General features: G+C 39.5%; 1 protein-coding gene across 1 annotated transcript in view; it reads left to right on the top strand.

Annotated features, from left to right (window-relative positions):
• FMR1 (fragile X messenger ribonucleoprotein 1) overlaps nt 1-12,756 on the top strand; it is a 306,382-nt gene that overhangs the window by 118,944 nt on the left and 174,682 nt on the right. The gene's annotated exons all lie outside the window — the stretch shown is intronic.

The raw sequence follows: 12,756 nt of genomic DNA, 5'->3' as shown, positions 1-12,756 counted from the left end.
GGACCTGGTACTCGTCTAAAAAAGGAACCACAGTTGTAGTGGGTGGTCCTTTCTTTTTTCCTTTGTCACCTCTCAATGTTTCGTCCTCTGATATAGATGCTTCTGACTCGGAAGTTACAACTTCTGTTGCAGCCAGGATCCCCTGCGCAAGCCTCTTCCTTGTTGCGTCAAACTTTTTTGCAAAAGTTAAGATTCTGCCTGTCAGGTAATCCTGTTCATCCCTTTGGAATTTGGTTTGTTTACGTTTCTTTATACCACTCTCATAATCTTTGTCTTTTCATCATTATTTCGCGCAAATCTTCTGCCATCTTAGTGTCTTTTTCCTTGCCAATAAGGTCCTCCAGTCTTTGGATCTCGGCGAGGGCTTTCTCCCTGTCGCTCCAGGCGTATTTAATTAACATAAGCAACATTCCTTTGCTCATATCCGCTGCCCAATCTTTTAAAAGTTGCGGGTCCGGATTTTCATAGGAGGGTATTGTAAAAATTCTCAACCCCCTTGGGACCCTGTTGCATTCCACATAATTTTGGAGCGAGGTGGCCTCCCACCCCTTCCGAATTTTCCTTTCTTGGGTTCTCTCAAGCTGTTGGAAGAGTGTTTGTAAATTGTTCATAGGCACTTTAGCTATCGTTACACATTCTGTTCTTATTGCAGCTGTATTTATGCTCTTGAAAATGTCGGCAGCCTCTTTCTCTCTCTCAGCTGTTCGGGACATTGTTACCGAGCAGGGATTTGGCGCACTCACTTCGCGCTGTTATTGCAGGTATTGCTTTGGGGGGCACAGCAACAGTTTTGGGTGGTCTGCCTCGGACGACTTTAAAACGGGACCGAGGTTTCAAATCAATGTTTGATACTTCGGGTATTCGTGCATGCAACACTTACCCTCGCCAGAGTACCGCGTCAGCCAGTTAGCTGTCAGCGTCCTCACAGCTCCGGTCTGCTGCGTGCCGGTTTCCCCGTATGTTGATACTTCCCAGCTCCCGCAATGCGGACGCTTCGTAATGTCTTAATAATCCACCTCGGGGCAAACGGCCAAATTAACTTGAGAAACAGCTCCGCCACATATATATATATATATATATATATATATATATATATATATATATATATATATATATATATATATATATATATATATATATATATATGATTTGTTCCTAATTTGGCGAGGTTCAAAGACAGCAGCGCGGATTTTCATTTCAGAACTCAACAAAAACAACCTAAATCTAGAATTTACTTCTTGCATAAATGAAAAGGCAGTGGTTTTTCTAGATACAGAAGTATATGTATCAGGTGACAGATTAGCAACCAGAATGCACAGAAAGCCCACGGCTGTGAATACAATTTTACATGCTTCTAGTCAGCACCCTCGTCACCTAATTGACAGCATTCCCTTCGGGGAAATGCTGCGAATTAGGCGGATTTGCAGTTCAGAAACAGAGTGCCATATATTACAGGATGAAAGCAAACAACGCTTTTTGGCTCGTGGATACTCTGTTAGAACAGTTCAACAAGCTATAAATAGATCTCAAACAATATCCAGGGATGAAGCTCTGACTAGAAAAGAGAGATCTAAAGAAGGGTTAACTGACAAGAATAAACTGATTGCACCCAGAGTTATTGTCACCTTTAGCAGACAACATAAAGAGATCAGACGTATCTTTTACAAGAACTGGAATCTAATAACGGGGGATCCCGTTATTGGCAAATATGTGGTCAAAAAACCTGACATTACCTTTAGAAAGTCCGTTTCAATGTCAGACAAACTAGTTAAGAACTTTTTGGAAAAACCTATCTCTGACACTTGGGGAGCATTGGGAGGCGGTTTTAAAAGGTGTGCTGTGTGCAAAGCTTGTAAAAACGGGTGCAGCAAAACTCAGTATACAGTGCCCTTTTCAACCAAACCGGTACAAATAAAAAAGCGCATGTCTTGTAAAACTGACTTTGCTGTATATGTGCTGCAGTGCCCGTGTGAGCTTCGTTATATAGGCAGCACTCGCTGCCGGTGCACAGACGGGTATTGCAGCACATCAGAGCAATAGTGGGTAAAGACCAAACTTACCCGGTGGCACGCCACTTTGAAAAGGCCCACAATAGTGATCCGTCGGGCCTTTTATACTATGCTATAGATTGTGTCTTGCCCTTAAAAAGAGGAGGAGACAGGGATGCCAAACTCCGCCTTCTCGAAACAAGGTACATTATCGAACTTGACAGTAAGGCCCCTAGGGGCCTGAATGCAGGTGAAGATTTGTACACTTGTTTATAAACATCCACCAATAGACTGCATAATAGCTCCTAGACAACTAGTGTAACATCTCAGAGATTGTATATCCTATATAGGTGGTCTTAGATCTGACAAATAAATAAATAGGTCTGTAGCTGTGGGATCAGTAACCAATCTACATCTTGGAGGTGGTGCTTATAGGCTGCCATGAATAAGAAAGAAATAACATCCTATATAAGTAAATGTCAAATTCTTTCACCTCCCACTCCATGAATGTGAAAATGAATTCGATATCATTTTTCACACAAATTAAACATAAAAAACACTAAAAGAAAAAGAAATCAATTACACCATTATTTTCACAGTTATAAAATATTTGCACTGGGGTTTTTCTTTTTCCTGGGGTCATGAGAGATGAAAGTACTGTGGCACATAAGAACCAAGAGTTTCGGTGAAACTTGACTATAAATTTGTTTTGTATTTATCTCCTAGAATTTAACAGCGGTTATTGTTTAAATCCTACACAAACATTTCGTATAAATAAGTTCTAAAAATATAATTGGTACTATTGTAATATAGGTAAAAAAGTACATGACACATTGCACTTTACCTGCTTAAATTTGCACAATTTGTTATTTTTATAAATATGAATTACATAGAGGATCAACAATGCAGACACTGAGTCTTTTATTGTAAATAGTATGTATATATCATGAATTTTAATTATTTATGAAATTGTATATATATATTTTTTTCCTAAAGTGTAATTTTAAATTTGTGTATATTTTATATTTTTCTACAGAATTTTCAGTAGATTAGACAATAGTCCCATTTTGAACTTGAAATGTATAAAAGAATATGGCACTGCGCCATTTATATGTGTAAATAATGAACCAAATACCACTGTGTACATATGTATAGAAAGAAAGGCCACAAGGAGTTAATTTGGGCGGTTTATTTGTACAAAACTCCGCCCTTTGTTGGTTCAGAAATGCCATAAGTACCCTCTTTGAGATCTAGTAGCGTATCAAGTGATCAAGCCTCTGGCTAGAGGCGAAAAGCGTCATGCAGGACAGCTTGGGTGTTATTTGATGAAAATAAAAAACACTTAACTTTGCACAAGATCTTGGGTCTGGCTTGTTCGTTTTTCCGGTTGGAGCAGTGGAACTGGGATGCTGGCGGCATCGAGCGATACAGGACTTCATAGATATATATATATACACTTCGATACGCCATGAGGATGGAGTTAAAGCCATCAAGAAGGCTCTGGAAGCACGGTCAGTGAGTCACTTGGAACACTCTGTGATGTTGTTGGATATGCCTCACCTACTGCCTAACACACAATGCGTTTCTGTTCCTGGGGAACCTATACCTGCAGAAACAAGGGACTGCGATGGGGACATCATTCGCACCTATGTATGCCAACCTCCTGATGGCCACTTGGGAGGCTGCGGTGGTCGAAGGAGAAAAGAAAAATAAATCGAGAATTAAACTCTGGTGTGTTTTTATTTACGACTTGTACATCATCTGGGATAGAAGTGAAGAAGAACTTCAAATATTTATTGACTCATTGGAAGAAATCGAATATAACCTCCATTTCACATCATCCATCAGTGCAACAAATCTTATCTTTCTAGATGTGGAAATATATGTGAAAGAGAACAAATTATGCTCCAAGATTCATAGAAATCCCACATCGTGTAACAGCATACTCCATGCGAATAGTGGACACCCAGTTAACTTAAAATGGAGCATCCCGTATGGACAAATGCTGCGAGCAAAAAGAAACTGTTCGGAACTGGATGATTTAGGAGATGAAATTGAGAAAATGAGCCACCGATTCCCGGAGACAGGTTATCCCGAAGAAGTCATTGCAACAGCACGATCAAGAATGGCTTTGAAGAAAAGGACGGATCTCCTAACACCAGGGAGTTGCAGAAGCGATGAAACAAAAGATGAATCAGGCAAAAACGTCACAGCAAATTTTCTCAGCAGCAATTTACAGACTGTACTTAAGTACTTAAATTGTGTGGCTACTGGAAAATTTCAGTATATATATAGTTAAAACTTTTTAGAGAAAATTAAAGAGTTTTTTTAACTTTATTTATAATACATATTTAAATTATTATGTATTTAGTTTTGTACATTAAGGAAATTTTTACATTGGAATTTTAACTTTGTACATTTCATTGTAGCCACTTTTTGTTAATATGTAGTATGTTTTACCTACATTGCAATATATAGTCTGTCTTCCAGTTCTATATGTGTGATTACACAGCTGCTTGATATCTGTGAACTTTGCACTTTAAATTTGGCGCCTGCCCATGAGTAACGCGTCATGTGATCAAGGTCCAGGTCGGACCGAAACGTGTCATGACGGCATGGGATGCAGGGCAGAAAACTGAATAAATAAAATAGCACAAAGAAATTAGGTCCGCGTGTCTATCCGAGTCCGTGTTGCCTCATTGGATTCCTGGTGGATAGAGTACTGCAGTGTTTTGGTGTCGAATTGCTTCGTCGACACTTGCGGAAAACCCCTCCTTCTTGTTGGGCGTTACGGCATCGGAAGCAGCTGGTCTCGTCTTGGCGGGACGTATTCACTTTGCTCTGGTGAGGAGCAAGCCGCACAGAAGCCCCTGGAAACCGTTAAGGAACTCTTGCCTGGGAGACCGGAATCGAGGTGGCCGTAGTGTGAATCCGAGCAACCGGAAGATATCCGTCAAGGTAGGAGACCGTTGGATAATCCAGTAAGGAGAGTGCTCAGTGAGGAGCTGCAATTGTGTTGAAGGAATTCCCACTGTTTAAATTCCGCATTGCCCGAAATTGCATCATGGCCGCGAAGGCGTTACGAATCCGAGAGGAGGCTGCGATCGATATTTATGATGACTCCCCGGCTGGGGGGTCAACTATGGCGGTGCAGCAGGAGGATGCTGTACCGCAAGTGAACTCAGGCGCAAGAGACTTATTTAGACATCTGGAAAAACTGATGCGTGCCGAGCAAGCGAAATGGTCGGAGGAGAAGTAGCTTACTCGGTACCTGGAGGTTGGCAGGGTCCCTAGGGGCTTGAGGATCACCCTGGCCCTGAGCTACGAAAATCCGGACCCGGCAATGTTGGGCGAATGGGCGGATTGTAACCTAGACTCATCTGCCAGACTGTTACGCATATTGGTGAAGTATGCAGCTAGTGACAGACTCAAATTGCAGGCAAAAATCGATGAATTAAATGTGGAAATTGCTGCAATTGAGGAGACTGAAAACATTAAAAGAATGAGACAGGATATGTTGACAAAATTACAGAAAGATGAGGACGCCATAAAAAAACGCAAAGCCTTTAAATTTAACAGAGACAAAATGGTTTATCAAAACGGCAATGTTTTTACCTTTGCTCGAAGATATGGGGTTGCAAAAAACAAAGGTAATGTGGCCAATCAGCGTAGGAAACAAGGCACCATGGGGGATAGTACACCCTCTTTAACATCAACCTCCGAACAAAGCGCCACCACTGGCAGTGAAAACGAAGAGGAAGGCGCCCCGTCAAATGTGGCAAAAGACGGGGTTTTAATTATGTCACGTGCAGAGGAAATGAATGTCCTGTGCCAAGACAGGAGGGACACGCTAAGACCCCGGAAGAAGGAGCCACAGCAAAAAGGCACGCCAATGCCAAGCGGGGGGCAAGGAGGAAGTGCAACAGGAGGCGCAAACGCGAACAAACCGCCCAAGAAAGCCACGTGGAATCGGAAGTAAATCTGGAGTACACCACCAATACTGTAATCAATCTCTCTGATGTCATCCTTAACAAGGCTGAATGTCAAATACTGTCTCTTGGACTTTCCTTCAGCTCAGAGAGCAATTTCAATTATTCTGAAACCCGGATGGATGTTTTTAGATTTATTCGCAAACTGAAATTGCAAAAACACCACAAAACAAAGGCCAAGAAAGAGAAGACCAACATCCCTCAATATGCAAATAGTCCACCGTTGCTTTCCGCAGGGGATGTAGATTTGTTCCTTGATCTACAACAACTACAGGGAGACCAAAATGAGCCTACTGGTGCCCTGGGATTGGATTGTATGGATTTTGGTAGCACCATAAAGATGCCATTTAAACCAAAATAAGTCTTTTTGCCTATAATGATGCATGACAACTTGGATCGATTTCATGAACTTGTTGCCTCTGATTTAAAAGACCTATACAGAGTTACTAATCATGGTGGCACCAAAATGAACTGTAAACAACCGTGCTACATTGAACTGATTAAGAAATTACAGGCCAATGAGGAACTTGTGATAAAACAATCTGACAAGGGGGGCAACATTGTCCTGTGGCCGCGACTCATGTATATGTAGGAGGCATATAGTCAATTAAATGATGTATCTTGGTATAAACGTAGTAATTTACAAATGGTGAAGTCATCTTGGTTGGATTATTATGGGAAATTGGTAGCTTGGAAAAGCAGTGGGTTTATTAGCAATGATGAATATCTATTCTTGCATAATGATTACCCTGCTGTACCTTCTATATACTTCCTTCCCAAGGTGCACAAGAACATCCACAAACCCCCAGGCCGCCCCATAATTTCAGCTATTGGTAGCCTAACTGAAAACACATCCAAATACGTAGATTATTTTCTACAGGAATGGGTGCTTACATTGCCATCTTACGTCAGGGATACTTCGGACTTTTTAAGAAAAATTCATGAAAGTAACTGGTCTGATGACTTGATTTGAATTACCATGGACGTTGCGTCCCTCTACACTTCTATTGGTCATCGGGATGGGATTAAAGCGGTTGAGCATTATCTAAATCGCAGACCTGCATGTTTTATGCTTCATAACAAAATGTTGATTGATATGATCAAAATGTGTTTGGAATATAACTATTTCACTTTTGACAACACTGTTTTTCAGCAAATCAGGGGGGTTGCCATGGGGGCCTGCTTCTCCCCAAGCTATGCTTGCCTACATATGGGCTGGTGGGGGGAGCAGGTCCTGAAACAAGAACATGCGGCAACCTTGAGGACACATGTCCCTCTTTGGCTTAGGTATATAGATGACCTCTTCCTTTTGTGGAGGGGGTCAGAGGACCTGGCCAGAGACTTAATCAACAGACTAAATATCAATCAACTGAACTTAGAGTTCACTGCCCAAATGAGTAAGGTGTCGGTAGTCTTCCTCGATGTGGAGGTGTACATTTGTAACAATAGAATATGTACCAGACTACATCGCAAACCGACCGCTGGGAACTCAGTATTACATGCATCTAGCCACCATCCCCACCATTTGATTAACAGCATCCTGTATGGGGAGATGCTAAGGATCAAACGTATCTGTAGTAGTGTGGAGGAATGTAAACTGGCCCAAAACAGCTGTAAGGAAAGGTTTCTTTCAAGAGGTTACAGTACCTCTATTATAGAGAAGGCTATCCGCAAGACTGAGTCTTTGACTCGTGACAGTGCACTGGCCCCTAAAATCCCTATTGCATCCAATGGCGCTACTAATAAGGTGAGAGTCATCGTCACTTACAGTAAACAACAAGCGGCCATAAGAAAAATACTTAGGAGACATTGGGATTTGCTGTTAAAAGATCCAGTCATTGGCGAGGATTTAATTAAGAGCAATCATACCCCGCAAATGACATTTCGTAAAGCTAGATCTATGGGCAATTGCCTAGACAAATGTAATCCAGAAATCGGGCCACCCTCCAATTGGCTGTCTATACAAAAAGGTTTTTTCAAATGCTTTACTTGTAAAGCTTGTAAACATGCAAGAAACGTTAAGGACTAGAACACCCCTTTCTTGCCCCAACCGGTTAAAATTAAACGGCGTATAACATGCAAAACGGGGTTTATGTTTTGGAGTGCCCTTGTGCACTCCGTTACATCGGCAGCACAAAATTACCCGTGCACATGAGGATTTTACAACACCTCCGGGCGATCAATAATAAAGATCAATCATACCCCGTTGCACGGCATTTTGAAGCTAAACATGGCAGTGACAACACTCTTCTTTGGACTATGCCATTGACTGCATACCGCCGTCGCGCAAGGGTGGGGACAGAGACAGTGCCTTACGATTACTAGAGACCAAGTATATTCGGGAGCTTAACTCCAAGTCTCCTACAGGCTTAAACACCACGGAGGATTTATATACCTGTATATGAATCATTGTACCTTTTACTGTGTGGAGCTGGTTCTCTTTATTTTTGATGGAACCTGTAATATAGAGTGTATATATTTATATAGTTTTGATACCTCTATGCCAAATGGGAGTTATGAATGATCTATTGAAGTCCACCTTGATATATTGCCATCAGTTTAATTCCACCTATACGTCATACTATGATTTGAATGTATAAACTTGCGTCCTTTTGGAATGAAATAATGTATTTGTTTTTAACAACACATCTCACTTATCAGCAATTCTTTTTACTCAGTTTTACATAGGTTTGGATCTTCATTGATTCAATTTGGGTTCACTTATCACTTTTTACTACATATATCACGTTATTTTGTGCCTTTGACATTTAGGCAGTTGATATAATCGATCATAAATTTTTGGGTTTGGTTGCCTATCTGAAGTGCTTGCCCACTTGGGCTTTATTTTCTCAGCAGCAATTTACAGACTGTACTTAAGTACTTAAATTGTGTGGCTACTGGAAAATTTCAGTATATATATAGTTAAAACTTTTTAGAGAAAATTAAAGAGTTTTTTTAACTTTATTTATTATACATATTTAAATTATTATGTATTTAGTTTTGTACATTAAGGAAATTTTTATATTGGAATTTTAACTTTGTACATTTCATTGTAGCCACTTTCTGTTAATATGCAGTATGTTTTACCTACATTGCAATATATAGTCTGTCTTCCAGTTCTATATGTGTGATTACACAGCTGCTTTATATCTGTGAACTTTGCACTTTAAATTTGGCGCCTGCCCATGAGTAACGCGTCATGTGATCAAGGTCCAGGTCGGACCGAAACGCGTCATGGCGGCATGGGATGCAGGGCAGAAAACTGAATAAATAAAATAGCACAAAGAAATTAGGTCCGCGTGTCTATCCGAGTCCGTGTTGCCTCATTGGATTCCTGGTGGATAGTGTACTGCTATATATATATATATATATCCTACTGGCAGTCGCCAGTAGGTAGTTATAGTTGGGATTGGCTACCATAGGAAATATATATATATATATATATATTGCCGCTCCGATTGTCTCTCGTTTCGCAAGAAAGAAAATCCGGCAGTCACAGGAGAAGTGTTCAGGTTAGTTTAATTTCATACACTCAGCAGACAAACGCGTTTCGGTTTTCCTTCGTCAGTGTCTACCATTGACACGGAAGGAAGCAAGTTTAAAAGCATTTTGGCATGTATATAGAAAGAGGACTGACGTTTATATCTCTGTATTTTTTCCGGGGTCCCCACGCATGGGAGGGAATTTTCAAGTGCTTATGACTTTGATGAGGATACCCCCGGAAGAGAACTATGATTACAGTTGTGTAACTCATCCTTATGTGCACAGTTAGGACTCTTTTTAAGTGGAATTATATTCTTGAAAGTTATTGCCTACTCTAATACGATAGATTTTCATTGTTTCTATTTACTGTTAGTTGTGGACATGGTGACTTTCAACTTTGTCTGTCAATAACAGCTTTTCATGTGCCTATTTCCTTTCTGATCCTTCATGGCTTGTTGCCTGATACAGGTCATACAGTTTTACTTAACTCTGAAGAAGAGCTTATGCTTAAGAGTTGATAACCATTATAGTTTGTTTCGTGCTCTGAGTAGAGAATCTTTTGTATGCTTTGTAGCAGTTCTATATATGCATGCTGAACCGGGATCACTCAGCTTGTTAAGTTAAGATCCTCATTGAGGTCATTAAGATCTAATAAATTCATGAAATTTAGTAACCCTTATTGGGAGATTTTGGTAATCGAAACTCCATGGAAGTCTCTATCTCGCCTATTGTTAGGGAGTTTATTTAAAGTAATACTCTTAATCCTGTGTTAATATGTGACAGTGTCATTTTTACAACTTTACACTTTGGGTTAATCTTGTTGTCCTGTCCTTTTAATAGAATGATGTTTCATTGATGGGATTGTACAGCACTGAGAGTGTCTGTAAAAAAATTAAAAATACTTACTGTGTCCTCAATAAAGGTAATTTGTAGCCTACTTTACCAGTATATGGGTTCGGCTTTTACCTCTGTTTTTTGCTTTACATCTGCGCAGTAGGTAATTTTCCTAAATAATGATAGTAAATGTTCTTTATTTTTGCTGGATTGCTGGGGACCAAGGCATAAACATCTTAACAGTCTTAAGACACTATGGGCCAGATGTATGTAAATATAATTTACCGATACTAAAATACCGAAATGTACCGATTCGCTATTTTAGAATCGGTAAATGACATAGATAATGATTCGGCAAATTTCGGTAAATCGGTATTCCGCATTCATTCCTACGGCCTGGAGGCCCATAGGAATGATTGAGAATAACTGATTTGGTAAATACCGAATCGGTAACAGGGGGTAGACCTACAAGGGTGGCAGGGTGGCACATTGACACCCTGTTGCGCCCCTGTATAGTGCATGGGTGCACATGTGGCAGACATACATGCCCTAAGGGCATGTATGTCAGCCACATGTCACTGAATAAAAAGCTAAAAATTGCTTTTTGAAAGGTATTCAGAATTTACCACCAACTAATAGTTGGTGGTAAATAACGAATCCTTAAATGTAAAAAGCACTCATTTGAGTTCTCTCTACATTAAAGATTCGGTAATTTACCGAATCGGTATGTTAAGAATTCGGTAATTTACCGATTTCTCAGGTTACCGATTCGGTAAATTACCGAATCCTACAATTTGGGCACCTACATCTGAAAAGCCTAATTCCTTTCGGTAACGGACGAAATTCGGTAATTTCGGCCGTTACCGACTGGAATTAGGCTTCCTACATTTGGTCCTATATGTACTTGCTTTTGAGGTTCTGACTTATTGACATTGCAGTTTGGTGGCTATTCTACACATTCTTGTAGACATATGGTTTACAAAGTGTTTTTTTAACGTTATTGTTTCATTTTCCTGGGATTACGTCAGTCTGTTTTAGGTCTCTAGGAAGATGTAGCCTCTAAATCGATTCTATATGGCACTTTGCTTTATTACTTAAGATTACCTTATTTTCTGAAGGAAATTTCAATTTTCTTCTTTTTGATGATTTTTATATACATTTATGCCTTAGGAGAATAGGTGTTTGCCTTATAACTTCTACTTTTTGTAGATGACTTTTATTACTGTATTAAAAAATCGTTGCTCTTCTAGGTAACAACTATTTTTCAGCATTTAACTGACTCCAATTGCTTGTAGTTTGGTTTCACATTTTGCGGAGTGTTTTCTTTGGATGTAATATACAAAATCAGTCTGATTCTTTTTTATCATAGGATCCTTGATATTTTTCGGTTTAAGTATTGGACAACCTTTCTAGATCATCTGTAGATGGGTGCCTATTTATATAGTAGGGTCATGCACTAACCTTGGATTTCGCTAGGCTATCAAGTTTTCTTTTTCATATTTTCTATCTTATTCAGCTTTATACTACTATTACTTGGGAGGTTTTGTATAGAATAAAGGTGCCAAGTCTTATAATGCTTTAACCGTAATATATATCACAACAGCCTGTTATAAAGAAATTATTCAGATATTCATTTCTATATCAACGTATAACAGAGTCAAACTGATCAAGTATGTCAAAGCTATTATGCATATGGGGGGGTGTCCGTGTTTGTGTAATATTTCAGCACAGTAGCAAGATAGTTATGAATCTAGAGAAAAAAGTTATAAACTGTAAAGTATGTTTCTCGTCGTTTGTATAGTCATGTGTCTAACATTGACCCTTTTTTGTTAATTTGTGGGATAGTTGGTTTCTTGGAACTCTGATGCTTGAAAGGCATGGTGTGTGAAACGTAATCCCTTTTTAAAATCTAAACTGTTAAGTAAATTAAATTATGTTTCATGTAAGTACTCATATCCAAGGAGTTTTCATACATAGATTTTCGCCATCATGGCTCCCATGACACAATTTGCCTTTGTTAAGGATGCTGTTAATAACTGAAGTCTGTCTTCAAGGGCTATTTTAATGGTTGCTTTGGGCATGGTTAAACGCCTGAAGTTGCTTATTCTTCTGCTTCACTTTTACACCTTCCATCTGTCTTCCTTAGTCAGCATGGGTGTTCCTTTCACATACTTGGAGTGAGAGGGGGCGTCTGACTCCACACTAAAAGAAATTAAACAAATGAGTTTCTAGTGCTTGATCTCAAGGCCTGTGAAAGCTCTTATGAAATAAATGTTATAACCCAAAATGCCCCGTCGACCCCCCTCTCTATCTATCTATCTATCTATCTATCTATCTATCTATCTATCTATCTATCTATCTATCCATCTATCTATCTATCTATCTATCTATCTATCTATCTATCTATCTATCTATCTATCTATCTATCTATCTATCTATCTATCTATCTATCTATCTATCTA

The sequence above is a fragment of the Lissotriton vulgaris genome, chromosome 4_1 (assembly GCF_964263255.1).
Source record: "Lissotriton vulgaris chromosome 4_1, aLisVul1.2, whole genome shotgun sequence".
Taxonomy (NCBI): Eukaryota; Metazoa; Chordata; class Amphibia; order Caudata; family Salamandridae; genus Lissotriton; species Lissotriton vulgaris.
The sequence above is the reverse complement of the archived record's forward strand: the minus strand, read 5'-3'. Positions and strand labels throughout refer to the sequence as shown.